The 13,623-nt window shown below is 40.9% G+C and overlaps 1 pseudogene; it reads right to left on the bottom strand.

The window, feature by feature from the left end:
* Window positions 1–224: 224 nt before the first annotated feature.
* Window positions 225–13,623, bottom strand: part of LOC114257244 (perakine reductase-like) — an 82,413-nt pseudogene continuing 69,014 nt past the window's right edge.

The following is a 13,623-nucleotide window of genomic DNA, read 5'->3' as shown; positions in this document are numbered from 1 at the left end:
AGCAATCTGTGAAAATTTGGAGAACTCAAATATTCCAAACTTGACACCATCGGAACACATCCAAGCATGCACATGTTTCAGCCGCAGTGGCCACAATGTTATTAAGACAACACACCAAAGCCATAACAAGCTACAAGAGGAAATACAAAATTGACAAAAAAAACACTATAAACATTAATTCCATCACAAAATATATATATATATATATACATATATAAAGCCAATCACTTGGAATTCTTTGGCAGTGGTGTGTCTGCAAAAATATACGAGATACGAGTAAAACTTTCATATATTCTAGGCCCTACGATTGTAAGGATGGGCACTGCATCAGATATCTCTTTTAAATCATCTTCTGTGAGCTTCTCTTAAGGCACCAATATTCTCATCAAGGTTTTTAATCTTAGTTGTTCCTGCAAATGAACAATGTGAGGTTAAATACAACTTGACCATTTGAAATACAACATTAAGGAGCACATTTGGAAGTTTTGGTTTTGTTTTCAAAATTTGTTTTTTATAAAGTACTCAACACTAGTTTGGTGAAAATAAACACCAAAAATCAACAAGGATCTTTCTCTTAAATTGATTAACAGCTAACTTGATTGCATAAACATCCACTTGAAACAATAACAAAATATTATTAAAGCATTCAGTAAACATCAAAATATGATTAAAAAATTCAAGAATTTTCATAAAGGACCAATAAAAACTAATCATTCAATAGAAGTTATGTTTAATTTAATTCAAAAGCCAAAAAATATACTTCGGCAAGGTTTAGGTTAGATTGTAAGAAAGACCACAAGCTCCTACTTATCAAACTAGTTACCGGGGAATTAAAAGTTTTTGAGGTTTGTTCAAGGATTCATTTCACCTTCTGGCACTTTTTCCATAACTTTTCATGTATAATTCATTACCAAGAAATCAAAATTTTGATTAGTCACTCACCGGGAATAGGCACCGTATCATCCCCTTGATGAAGAACCCATGCAAGTGAGAGTTGAACAGGGGTACAACTATGCTTCTTAGACAACTCTTCTAGTAGAAGATAAAAGATCTTGTTGTGATCTAAATTTTGCCCTATAAACTTAGTAAGTGCTAGCTGATAGAAAGAAAAAGTCAGTCATCCATTCATCAAGTTGTTTGACTAACCAAACGAGGAAATGTCTGAATGAATTAACACTCTGTTTGTTTCAGCAAAGATTATTTTCCTATGGAAAACATTTTCCAATAAATTTTTTTGTAGAAAATGTTTTCCTATCGTTGTTTGAGACCTTGAAACTAATGTACTAGTTGTTTGTTGTATTAGTGATGGTGTTGGTGGTTGTGGTAGGGTATTGGTGATGCTAGTGTGGCGGCGTTGGTATGACCTTAGTTTGGAAAACATTTTCCACCTTTCAAAAGTAGAAAATGTTTTCTGCCTAAGTAAACTTGTTCTCTATTGACCATAGAAAAGGTTTTCAGTTGCCTTTGATTTTTCATTGTACCAAATGCCAGATAATGCGGAAAACATTTTCTAAAATACATTTTCTGCCAAAACAAGAGAATTAGTTTACAAAGATGATTTTTATCCAACATTAATTAAATTGAAGTAAAATAAAAGACATAGACCCAGTTCATTACCAAGAAGCTATCTGTAAGGACACTCTCCATAACTGCCTTGCCAACAAAAAACCCATGAGCAGTAGGGGAATATGGAACTATCACAATTCCAAGTTCTTTGATAACCAAAACATGGTTTAGAAAAAAATATGATGGAAGGAAATATCAAAACAAATTATTGGAAGTGTAACTGAAAATAGTAAATGGCAGGAAGTTTAAGATGCAAATTCCAATAAAGAAAAAAAATAACTATAAAAAAATAAAATAAAATATTATAGGAAATTAAAGTTCAAACAGATAGTAGGTGTCTTCTCCTGATAAACATATTTTTGTGAATAAAAAATGGCAACCCAGTACATGAGAGTAAAACAAGGTCTTAGAAGGGCAAGATGTCCACAGCCTTACCCCCACTTCTGGAGAGGTAGTTTCCGTAACTCGAACTTGGGCCACCAAGGGTGCTAATGGAAAGCCTTACTATTAGGTAAAGTCCCCCTTTCAAACATCTTTTTGTGGATGAACTTTTTATTTTAACAAAGAGCAGCATTTGAACAAGAGCCTCCAAATTTTTGAATAAAATGTAAGTAAACTCAAGATTAAGATTCTTGGCCTTTCGTATTGATGTCCTCTTGATGAATATCTTTTGTACTTGAAAATAAAATAAAATAAAATAAAATCCTCAAGATGAAGATTCTTGCAGAATTTTGGAAGCAATATGAAGCACCTGCAAAGCAGGATTATTTCTTCCTCAATGTCTCGAGTCAAAAGAGAATACTCCATTTGTAGAGCAGTTATATGATGAACAACATGTGCCCTCCTTATTGTGTTTGGGCTAGCTTCTGATAAACCAATGTATTTTATTCTACTCTCTTCCACCAATTTCTTAAGTTCTCCCATCTGCCATTCAAAAAGAAAATTAAGCACCAATCAGTAAATATTGTGAGAATATATTGTGTATATTCTATATTTGGCATCATTGTGGTTGCACGTATTATAGGCATGATTGTGTATAGCTGTGATTGTGTTTTCCTTTTTTGGTTTAGGAGTTAGGGCTATATAATCTACGATGTTATTGTAATAAAAAATATAGTTCAAATATATTGAATACAGAAAACTTACATGGTATCAGTGCCACGTCCAAAACCTTAGGTCTGGCCTTGATCATTCGAAGTTCTTTCTCTTCGTTCACGCTTGTTGTTCAAAGTCTTCTCTAGTTTTATCCGAAGCCACGAAGGTCTCTCTAGGCTTCTCCGAAGTCGCGATAGCCTCTCTGTTCTTCTCCGAAGTCGCGACAAACTTCTCTGGTCTTCTAAAGTTGAAACTCTGGTCTGGGTTTGAGATCTCTCTCTCCCTCTCTCTTGACCTCTACTTTGGCTCGATTTCTGGTTCTCTCTCTCTAGCTGTGTCAATCAAAACTTCTCTGTTGTGGTCCTCTCTCTGGTCTTTGGTCTTTGCTCTCTATTTTCTGATTTCAATCCACCAGTATTTGACCCCTTTGTCCCAACTTTGGGTTATTACAGTTTGACCCATCAGATTTATTGGGTTTTCTCAGTTTGCCCCATCAGTTCCCTTCTCTTTTATTTCTGGTTCATTACAATGTCGGAAGATAAAATTTAAGCTATTAAATGTTAACTTACAGATGACAACTATGCTTATTGGTCTAGTGTTATGAGAAATTTTCTTCTCGATCGAAAAAAATGGGGATATGTTTCTAATTCTATTCCTCGTCTATCGGATCCAAAACAAGAAAGATATCTAATTTCTTGTGACACTTGGGATTGTGATAATGCCCAAATTTTGACCTGGTTCCATAACTCTGTGGATGACCGTACGAGATGATGTTCTCTAAATACAACACTACCAAAGAGGTGTGGGATTACTTACAGAGTGTTTATCAGCAGTCCAACTTTGCCAAACGGTATAAGTTGGAAACAGCTATTCAGGGAGCTCGTTAGTAGGATCTGTCTATTCAAGATTTCTATATTGAAATGACAAGTCTCTGGGATTAGTTGGCTCTTATGGAACCTTCCAGCCTCAAGGTTCTAGATTCTTATATTGAGTTTCGAAAGCAGGGTCTTTTAGTGCAGTTCTTAACGGCTCTCTCCCCTCAGTATGAGGCTATCCATGGTGGCATCCTTCACTGGTCTCCTCTTCCCTCTATGGATACCATTATTTGTGAGCTTTTCTTTGAGGAAACTAGTCTCAGAACGGCCAGGCAGACTCCGTCTGCATCTATTTTCCTAGCTCCTATTCAACCTCCTAATTATTCCTTCCTGCGTGTTTTGGGTCTGCTTGTTTTGTCCTTCTTTCCCATAAAGATAAGACCAAACTACGTGCTCGGTCTGTCTTGTGTGTCTTTTTGGGTTACAATCTTACTTAGAAAGGCTACCGCTGTTACAACCTTATCTCTCGTCACCTTTATGTCTCTCGCCATGTTGTCTTTCTTGAACGTCTTGTCCTTTTCACTGCTCCAGTTTCAAAAGAAGATTTGGTTCACATTGATCCATTTCCTTTTGAGGTCCCATCTGATGAGTGCATCTCTACTATTCCTCATGAACTTGTTCCATCTTCTCCACCTTCCACCCCTCCTGTTGAGTACCTCTCCACTAACCCCTCTGAGGCTATTCCTAATTATCCTCCTTCTTCACCTCTGGCTACTTCTCTTCCTTCGGCTCCTTCTCCTCCTCTATTGTTAGTCTATTCTCGTCGCAAGGCCCTCTTCACCAGTTGTCTCTGCCTTGATTGTTGCCTCTTCTGCTTCTGAAGACTCTAATCCTGCTGCACACCGATATCCCCATCGTGAGCATCATCCTCCAAACAGGTTGGGTTGGTCTAATACATGTTTTTCTTCTTTCCATCATACTTTTTTGTTTACTATTCATTCTTTTTCAGACCCTTAGTCTTATAAGGAGGCTTGTTAGGATCCCAATTGGGTTCGAGCTATGGATGATGAGTTGTCTGCTTTGCAAAAAGCTAGCACTTGGGAGTTGGTTCCTTTGCCTGCTGCTAAGAATTTAGTTAGTTGCAAATAGGTCTACAAAGTCAAGACTCATTTTGATGGTTCACTAGAGCACTACAAGGTTCGCCTGGTTGCCCAGGGTTTTTTACAAGAGTATGATATTGATTATGAGGAGACCATTGCCCCTGTTGCCAAGATGACTACTGTCCGTACTTTGATATTTGTCGCTACTGTTCGCCATTGGCCTCTTTATCAAATGGATGTTAAGAATGCTTTTCTTAATGGTCATCTCGCTAAGTAGGTTTACATGCGTCCTCCCCCTAGCCTTCACCGTTCCTCTGGATAGGTTTGTCGTCTTCGGTGTGCCCTGTATGGTCTGAAGCAATCTCCTCGTGCTTGGTATAATTGCTTTCAGACTACTGTTATTGAGCTTGGGTTTTAAACTTCTGCTTCTGACTCTGCTTTGTTTCTAAGACATAACTCGGCTGGTTCTGTTTCTCTCTTACTATATATGGATGATATGATCATCACTAGCACTGGCTCTGGCTGACTCTTCTGCTATCTCTGAGGTCAAGTAGCATCTCTTTTGCACCTTCGAAATGAAAGATCAGGGTCCATTGCAGTATTTTCTGGGTATTGAGGTTGTTTCTTCTCCAAAGGGGCTATTTTCTGTCTCAGGCTAAGTATGCTAATGAGGTCATTCACCGTGCTGGTCATACTGCTACTAAGGTTTCTGATACACCTATTGAGCTTGATGTGAAACTCAACTCTACTGATAGTGTCCCTCTAGATGATCCCACTTCATATCGCAAGCTTGTGGGTTGTTTAGTTTATCCGACTGTCACTCGCCTTGATCTTGCTTATGTTGTTCATGCGGTTAGTCAGTTCATTTTTGCTCCTCGTTCCACCCATTAGGCTACTTTTGTTCGCATTCTTCGCTATCTCAGGGATACCATCTTTCAGGACTTACTGTTGTCCTCTACTTTCTCTTTAGACTTGGTGACCTATGTTGATTTTGATTGGGCTAGTGATGTTACTAATCGCAAGTCTACGTCTGGTTTCAATATGTTTCTTGGTGATTCCTTGATCTCTTGGACAAGCAAGAAACAACCAGTTGTTGCTCGCTCTACTATCGAAGCTGAGTATCGTGCTATGGCTCATGCCACTCTTGAGATTGTTTGGCTTTGTTGTCTCCTGTCTGATTTGGGTGTCCTTCAGTCTTCTCCAACCTCTCTCTATTATTGTCACGACCCCAAACCGCCCCTAGTAGTTTGGTGCCGTGATGACCAGTAATCCGTAATTACCGAAGGCCAACTTTTTAAAACTTAACACAATCAGAGTATGGATATAGGGGGCTCACAAATGCGGAAGCAATAAATCAAATTCAAGTGGTCCATAAGAGCTGTGCGTAGATCAAAGCAATGCCGAACATTCCAATTAACTTTACAACTTAAATACAACAAGGTAAAAATACATGTTACATCTTGATCAAAAGGCTTCTCGAGCCGACATATACAAAATACAGCTAATACAAGTCAAGAAGCATGATTTTCAAGATTTGCCGACATGCAAAGCAGGGCATCGCCGACGTAAATACAAAAGTAAAGCCGATATAAGCACGAATCCAAAACAAGCATCCAAACGATCTAGGCGTTGCCGCCGTCCTGCTCATCACCTACATATATATAGAGGGGTGAGTACAAAACTCAGTGAATGGTACTAATAATAAAGGTTTTGCATGAATATAACCGAGGTCCTTCAAAACGAACTCATCAACTTTAGTAAAACGAGGGATGAACCGTATTCATCAATCAAATATTACAAGTAACCAAAGATGTTCACTGACATAGGCAAAACAAGGGATGAACCGTATTCATCAGTCAAGTTCCATAACATCGGCGAAGCAAGGGATGAACCGTATTCATCATTCAAGTATCATAACATCGGCGAAGCAAGGGATGAACCGTATTCATCATTCAAGTATCATAACATCGGCGAAGCAAGGGATGAACCGTATTCATCATTCAAGTATCATAACATCGGCGAAGCAAGGGATGAACCGTATTCATCATTCAAGTATCATAACATCGACGAAGCAAGGGATGAACCGTATTCATCATTCAAGTATCATAACATCGGCGAAGTAAGGGATGAACCGTATTTATCATTCAAGTATCATAACATCGGCGAAGCAAGGGATGAACCGTATTCATCATTCAAGTATCATAACATGTACGATCCGTAATCGTTTGGTCAAAGGTACTGCGAAAGTTTATAGTCCTCCAGCACAAGGGACTTGTGTTACTTAGGCCCGTAGCCCGATTTAACAAGGACCGTATCCTTTTATACTTAGTACTGCGAAAGTTTAGAGTCCTCCAGCACAAGGGACTTGTGTTACTTAGGCCCGTAGCCCGATTTAACAAGGACCGTATCCTTTTACACATGGTACTGCGGAAGTTTATAGTCCTCCAGCACGAGGGACTTTCCGAGGATAACAATCAAAACAAGGCTATTTATTCATGCTTAGCAAATACCCACGTCGAAACAAACAAAACAAGATTTATCAAAAGCAAGTGTAACATAGCTTTATTAGAAATACCACTCACCTAGTTCTTCAGGTGTAGACTCAAAGCAAATATCAAGGACCTACAATCACATGGCAAGTCACATTCTCAAAGCAAGCTCTATATACATGCAAATGATCTCGGCATTCTTGCCAGATCCAAGTCAAAGACAAAGCAAAACACGCTGGGAGCTTAATCACTGCTCCCGTTTCTCGAAAACACACTGGGTACCGTCCAGGACTAAGCCGAGGTTCCGCTAAACAAAGTCAGGAAAAACCTGGGTTTTCCTTTGAAGAGTATGAAGAACATGATCATTTGAAAGATGGATGCAAGCTCACAACTTGTTACAAAAATCTGAGTTTTCATGCCAAGAGTTCAAAATATATGGACCTGGGTACCCATTAAAGAAAGTCATGCAAGAACAAACACGAAACATGGTTTTCGTTCCAAACTTTTCGATCAAAATGAGACTTTCTTCAAGAACACATGGAAAAACCATTTTCTCTTTCCAAAACCAACTTCAAAACGATGCATGACATGCAACACAAATCCGATCATGCAATGCAGCTAGATAATCCATAACAACATTCAAAGTAGATCAAGAATCTTACCCCAAAGCTCGAATCTAACGGTTCAAGCCACGAAGATCAAGCTTGGAAGACTACTCTCACTCAAGAACTCTTCTTCCTCCTCTCTAGAGCTTCTCTCTCTAAAACAAGGATTTGAGACAAGAAAATGATTTGTTTCAGGGTCTGCCGGCTGCCTTAACAATCAGCTCGGACACGTGGCGTTATCGGGTTGGTTCAGCTCCAAAAAGGTGATTGATAGACAAGACAAGTCTCTGACAAAGCGTATGCAGCAAGCTCGGGTAAGACACATCGGCAACAAGATGACATCGGCTCAAATCAAGGATCCAGCAACAGGATAGAAAAACATCGGCTAGGGAGGACGACACTTGACTAAGCTGTGCCACACCTTGGCCGGGGTGTGCCACATCTCGGCCTAGGCCATACCTGCCCAAGGACAAGGTTCACTAAGTGCAAAGCATCTCGGCAATGAATGCCCGAGGTGAAGATGGGTTGAACAAGATCTCAAAATAGTTCTAAGTACAAGGTTCAAAGGCGGACTAAGCTCAAGATGACCTCGGCTACGCACACACCGAACAAGGGATAAGATCACGCAAGTAATACTAACAAAACAAGGCAAACAAATCCTTCCAATTAACATAATAAAGCAAGACCATGCAAGAATGTATGCAAGTATGACAAGAGTAAGGTGAGGGTTGTTACATCCTACCCCCCTTAAGGAAGTTTGGTCCCCAAACTTAGATTACCTTGTTCCCAGAACAACTCCGGATAACGGATTCTCATATCCTCTTCCTTTTCCCACGTGGCTTCTGTGCCATAATGCTCCTTCCATTCGACCTTTACCATCGGTATCGATCTGTTCCTCAATTGCCTCACTTGTCGGTCAATAATCCTCATTGGCTTCTCCTCGTAGCCCAAATCCTCATTAACTGTGATCTCGGAATGATCGATTACATGTAGTGGATCTCGGATGTATTTTCTCAACATCGAAACATGAAACACATTATGGACTTGACTCAAATCCGGCGGCAAAGCAAGTCTGTAGGCGACGGGATTAATTCTCTCAAGAATTTCAAATGGCCCAATATAGCGAGGTGCTAACTTACCTTTCCTTCCAAATCTGGAAACTCTTTCATTGGTGAGACCTTCAGGAATACATGATTCCCAACTTCGAACTCAATCTCATTCCTTCTCTGGTCGGCGTAGCTCTTTTGTCGACTCTGGGCAGTTCTAATCCTCTGTTGGATAAGTTTAATCTTTTCTGTTGTCACTTGAATCAATTCGAGACCAAGCTGAGCTCTGTCTCCGACTTCGGTCCAACATATCGACGACCTACATTTTCTTCCATACAAGGCTTCATACGGCGCCATGCAAATGCTAGCTTGATAACTGTTGTTGTAAGCGAATTCCACTAAGGGCAAATGTGTTCCCCAACTTCCTAGGAAGTCCAATACACAAAGCCTAAGCATATCTTCAAGCGTCTGAATTGTCCTCTCAGTCTGCCCATCTGTCTGGGCATGAAAGGCTGTACTAAATCTCAGCTCGGCTCCAAAAGCCCTCTGTAGACTCTGCCAAAATCTAGAAACAAATTTAGGATCTCGGTCTGAAACAATTGACATCGGCACTCCATGAAGTCTGACAATCTCGTTCACATATAGCAAGGCAAGTTGATTGGCGTTGAAGGTAGTCTTAACGGGTAGAAAGTGTGCTGACTTAGTTAACCTATCCACAACAACCCAAATTGAATCCATACCCTTAGGTGTTTTCGGCAAACCAATCACAAAATCCATGGAGATGTGCTCCCATTTCCACTCAGGAATCGGCAAAGGTTGAAGAAGTCCTGCTGGTCTTTGGTGTTCTGCTTTCACTTGCTGACAATGTAAACACTGGGATACGAATTCGGCTATTTCTCTTTTCATATTTGGCCACCAGAAGGTCTGCTTCACATCTTGATACATTTTGGTGTTCCCTGGATGGACAGCAAACTTAGAACCATGAGCTTCCCGCAAAATCTTTTTCTTCAGCTCTGGGATGTCGGCCACGCATAACCTTCCTTCAAACCTGAGTACTTGGTTCTCGATGGTATACCCTGGTCTCGGTCTTGTGTCAATCTCCTCGGCTATTTTCTTGAGGAAGTTATCCTCCATTTGTCTTGTCTTTACTTCATTAACAATAGTCGGCTCTGCTGACATCACGGTTAAACATGCCAAATTTCCACCTGACTTCCTGCTCAAAGCGTCGGCTACACTGTTGGCTTTCCCGGGGTGATATTGAATCTGCATATCGTAGTCTTTCAACAACTCAAGCCACCGTCTCTGTCTCAAATTCAATTCCTTCTGAGTGAATAGATACTTTAAGCTCTTATGATCTGTAAAAACCTGACAAGTAGCTCCATACAAATAGTGACGCCAAATCTTTAAAGCAAATACCACGGCCGCCAATTCTAAGTCATGGGTAGGATAGTTTTTCTCATGAGGTTTCAACTGACGAGATGCATAAGCTATAACCTTACCCTTTTGCATTAATACACAACCCAAACCCTTATGCGATGCATCACTATAGACATGAAACTTTTCGTTACCTGATGGTAGTACAAGTACTGGTGCGGTAATTAACCTCGTCTTCAGTTCCTGGAAGGCTGACTCCCGATCTTTAGTCCATTCATACAGTGTTCCCTTCTTAGTCAGTTGCGTTAATGGGATTGCAATCCTTGAGAAATCTTTCACAAACTTTCTGTAATAACCTGCCAAACCCAGAAAACTACGAATCTCGGACACATTAGTCGGCCTCGGCCAATTTACTACGGCTTCAACTTTGCTAGGATCTACTGAAATACCCTCTTCATTAATCACATGACCCAAAAATGAGATGGTAGAAAGCCAAAACTCAGACTTATTAAACTTAGCATACAACTTCCGTTCTCTCAAAATCTGTAAGGCAAGTCTCAAATGGTTTCCATGTTCAATATTACTCTTGGAATAGATCAATATATCATCAATGAAAACAACTACAAATTCATCTAAATATGGTTTGAAGATTTGGTTCATTAAATCCATAAATGCAGCAGGGGCATTGGTCACTCCAAATGGCATTACTAAAAACTCGTAGTGGCCATATCTTGTTCGAAAAGCAGTCTTCTCAACATCTTCGGCTTTAACTTTAAGCTAATGGTAACCAGACCGAAGGTCGATCTTAGAAAAAACTCGTGCTCCTTGTAACTGATCAAGCAAATCATCAATTCTAGGTAACGGGTACTTGTTCCTAATGGTGACTTTGTTGAGTTCTCTATAGTCAATACAAAGACGGAGTGTGCCATCCTTCTTCTTAACAAATAAAACAGGTGCTCCCCATGGCGAAGTTCTCGGCCTAATAAATCCCTTATCTAACAACTCTTGCAATTGCAGTTTCAATTCTCTAAGTTCAGCTGGTGCCATCCTATAAGGTGGTTTGGAGATCGGCTGCGTTCCCGATATAATATCGACAGTAAACTCTATTTCTCTATCGGTCAAGTGGCCAGGCAATTCGTCCAGAAAGACGTCGGGGAAATCATTAACAATCGGGATGTCGGCTAAGTTAATATTTCCATTCTGATCACTCAGTATACTACACAAGTAACCTCGGCACCCCTTCTGAATTAACTTACCGGCCTTAATGGACGAAATCAAGTATGGTGGGGGCATTATCCCTTTACCCTGGAAAATAATCTCGGCTAGGTTTGGGGGTCTCAGTGTGACACTTTTCGAAACACAATTAATAGATGCATCGTTTGCAACTAACCAGTCCATTCCCAGTATAATATCAAAATGAGCTAGGTCTAGAGGCATTAGATCTACTAGCAATTCAACATTCTCAATCACAACAACACATGCTCTGTAAATGGATACAACAAACATAGATCTCCCAGATGGAGTAGATACAGACAACACATAATCAAGGGGCTCTAGTTCTCTATTAATTTTCTCGGCAAACTTAGTAGATATAAACGAATGAGTAGAACCCGAGTCAATCAACACATAGGCATCTTGGGAGCAAATTAGTAACATACTTGACACCACCGCCTCAGCATTCTGAGTGTCTCCCGGTACCAATGCAAACACTCTGCCCTGTCTCATATGTCCTTTCCCAGCATTTCCCTTCTGAACGGAACCCGAGGTATTCTCTCATTTCTTGTTGTTATCAGCCTTTGTTTTGGGGCAATCCCTCACATAATGGCCCATCTCGCCACATTCATAACAGGCTCCAGACGTTCGTCGACAGATCCCGAAATGCTGTTTCCCACAATCCGAACACATCGGTTTAGCACTCCCTTCCTGCCTTACGTTACTAGTACTGCCCATGTTCGTTCTCTTCTTGGTGCCCAGTTGTCCTCGGCGATTGTCATAGTTCTGCCTCTTTCGCTGGTTTTCTCCCGAGCTCTGGTATCGGTTCAGATTAGCTTCGGCCTGAATGGCTTTGTCCAATACTTCGGCATAGGTCGGCATATCAAGCAAGTTGACCCGGTCTTGAATCGGTCCACGAAACCCACACTCGAACTTCCTGGCCTTCATATATTCATCGTTGGTCATGTGAGGTATAAACCTTACCAATTCAGTGAAAGCCCGGTCATATTCCGCCACTGTTCTGTTGCCTTGCATCAGAGTATGAAATTCGGTAGCCTTGCGGTTTCGAACACTTAGGGGAAAATGTTTCTTGTAGAACAACTCCAAGAATCGGGTCCAGGTCAAATCTGGATTGCTCCCTCTAACCATCATCCACCACCTGCGGGCGTCATCATCTAATGTGAATGCTGCCAACGTCACCTTCTGAGAGTCAGTGCTAGGGAAGATCTCGAACAACTTTTCCATTTCCAAAACCCATGCCTCAGCCTTCATCGGCTCTATACCCCCAGAGAACCTCGGTGGCCTCATCTTCTTGAACTCCCTGATCAAAGCTATCGTGCCATCCCCATAGAAGGCTGGTTGCGGGGGAATCTGCGGCACTGGAGGAGGTGGAACTACATTTCGGCCGTTGGTCTGCTCGGCCTGAGTCGACGTAGCACTAGTGAACTGCTGTCTGGTTTGCCTCAACTCGCGGGCCAAACCTTCAACTAATCTTTCCAATCTGTCCATTCTGTCTTCGTGCTGATCTCGGCCAAGCGGTGGTCTACCTCTCCTCATAATGCTAGGAGTATGCAAGGTATGACTTTAAAACAATTAAGCAAATAACCACATAGGCGATAGCAAATAAGTATATCAAGACAATGCACACTTCACTCAAACAACAAATACCATGATGCAACCCTAACATCTTTCTAAGGGAAATCCTATGCTCTTCAGGACTCAAAGTGTGTGAATAGCGTATACCGAGGAACTTGTGCTCTGATACCATTCTGTCACGACCCCAAACCGCCCCTAGTAGTTTGGTGCCGTGATGGCCAGTAATCCGTAATTACCGAAGGCCAACTTTTCAAAACTTAACACAATCAGAGTATGGATATAGGGGGCTCACAAATGCGGAAGCAATAAATCAAATACAAGTGGTCCATAAGAGCTGCGCGTAGATCAAAGCAATGCCAAACATTCCAATTAACTTTACAACTTAAATACAACAAGGTAAAAATACATGTTACATCTTGATCAAAAGGCTTCTCGAGCCGACATATACAAAATACAGCTAATACAAGTCAAGAAGCATGATTTTCAAGATTTGCCGACATGCAAAGCAGGGCATCGCCGACGTAAATACAAAAGTAAAGCCGACATAAGCACGAATCCAAAACAAGCATCCAAACGATCTAGGTGTTGCCGCCGTCCTGCTCATCACCTACATATATATAGAGGGGTGAGTACAAAACTCAGTGAATGGTACTAATAATAAAGGTTTTGCATGAATATAACCGAGGTCCTTCAAAACGAACTCATCAACTTTAGTAAAACGAGGG

This window comes from Camellia sinensis, chromosome 5, assembly GCF_055761805.1.
Source record: "Camellia sinensis isolate YWXY chromosome 5, ASM5576180v1, whole genome shotgun sequence".
NCBI classification, from domain to species: domain Eukaryota; kingdom Viridiplantae; phylum Streptophyta; class Magnoliopsida; order Ericales; family Theaceae; genus Camellia; species Camellia sinensis.
This window is presented reverse-complemented; position numbering and strand designations above follow the sequence as displayed.